Genomic DNA, 1,872 nt, shown 5'->3' with positions numbered 1-1,872 from the left:
AGTAGAGATGGTGTCTTGCTCTTGCTCAGGCTGGTCTCGAACTCCTGAGCTCAAACAATCCACCCGCCTCGGCCTCCCAGAGTGCTAGGATTACAGGTGTAAGCCACCACGCCCAGCCTGCATTTAAGTTGTAATTGTTGCTTTGAAGTGACTATAGATTAATCATTTATGATCAATATTATAACAGAAATAATAAATGTAAACATTTAAGTTGATAGATGAAATTTTGAGAGCTTAATAGGAAAATAACATGAACTCATGATTTGTAAAAGGAGAGGACAACTGGTCTGTGGAGGATGTCCTACCTGGCTTTCATCCCAATTTCCATTTGGAAAACTGGCAGCTCTTGGTCCATCTGTAGGTATATGATCACATGAGAGGATGTGCATGATGACTTTTGCGTTTTTCTCAGCAGGAAAGGAGATTTTTTTTCATTAGGATCAGAACCATAAGTAACCAGCAGCCAGCTGAGTGGAAAGGAAGTGATGCCCTCACCCTTGTCCCCTTACAGACCTGAGAAACCAGTTTTGAGCATCAGTGAATAGCCAAAATCTGATGAAACTGAAATCTTCATGGGACACTGTGCCCAGGAAACTAAATAGGAGATGATTTAGTACAAGAGATTTCCCTTCCATCCTACTCTGCCAGGCACACAGCACAGTTTTGCTCCGTGAGTTCTTAGGGAGCTGAAAGAAGTTGGATTTTCATGGGAAGTCAGGAAAGCACAGGCGGTGATGGAGATTTTATTCCTAGAAGAAGAGGAAGATTTTGTTTATAAAACATACTAATACACATGCCTTTCCCACAATAAGATCCAAACTTTGAGGAAGTACCCAAAATAAGAAGGATTTTAAATATTCGACAGCCAAAAATTGGACCAGTGTTCAAAATTTGTGTCCTAATAGCACGCAGTCCACTCCCATTTGTTGTACTTTTCTCTCATCGTTTGCCTCATTCCCACTGGTCCTGTGACTCTGCACCTTTTTGTGGATTAAGGTATTTCGATGATAAAGAAACTACATTTTCTTCCTTATTTACTTTCTTTTTTTTCCAATTTATTTATTTTTCGTTTTTTAAAAAAATTTCAGAATATTATGGGAGTACAAACATTTTGGTTACATATATTGCCTTTGCATCGCCCAAGCCAGAGCTACAAGCATGCCCATCACCCACAGAGTGGGCTCTACACCCATTAGTTATGAGTTTACGCATCCCCTCCACCGCCCTCCCATCCGCCCGGCACCCAATGAATATTACTTCCATGTGAGCACCTAAATGTTGATCAGTTAGTACCAATTTGATGGTGACTACATGTGGTGCTTGTTTTTCCATTCTTGTAATACTTCACTTTGAAGGATTGGCTCTAGCTCCACCCAGGATAATATAACAGGTGCTAGTTCACCATTGTTTTTTATGGTTGAGTAGTATTCCATGATATACATGTATCACATTTTATTAATCCATTCATGTATTGATGGGCACTTGGGTTGTTTCCACATCTTTGCAATTGTGAATTGTGCTGCCATAAACATTCCAGTGCAGGTGTCTTTATTGTAAAATGTCTTTTTTTTCCTTTGGGTAGATGACTAGTAGTGGAATTGCTGGATCAAATGGTATTTCTATTTTTAGTTCTTTGAGATATCTCCAAATTACTTTCCACAAAAGTTATACTAATTGACAGTCCCACCAGCAGGGTAAGAGTGTTCCTATCTCTCTGCATCCATGCCAGCATTTGTTGTTTTCAAATTTTTTGATAAAAGCCATTGTTACTGGAGTTAAGCGATATTTCATTGTGGTTTTGATTTGCATTTCCCTGATGATTAGAGATGCTGAGCACTTTTTTATATGTTTGCTGGCCATTATTCTGTCTTC

This window comes from Propithecus coquereli, unplaced genomic scaffold (genome assembly GCF_000956105.1).
Source record: "Propithecus coquereli isolate 6110/MARCELLA unplaced genomic scaffold, Pcoq_1.0 Scaffold96, whole genome shotgun sequence".
Classification (NCBI taxonomy): Eukaryota; Metazoa; Chordata; class Mammalia; order Primates; family Indriidae; genus Propithecus; species Propithecus coquereli.
This window is presented reverse-complemented; position numbering follows the sequence as displayed.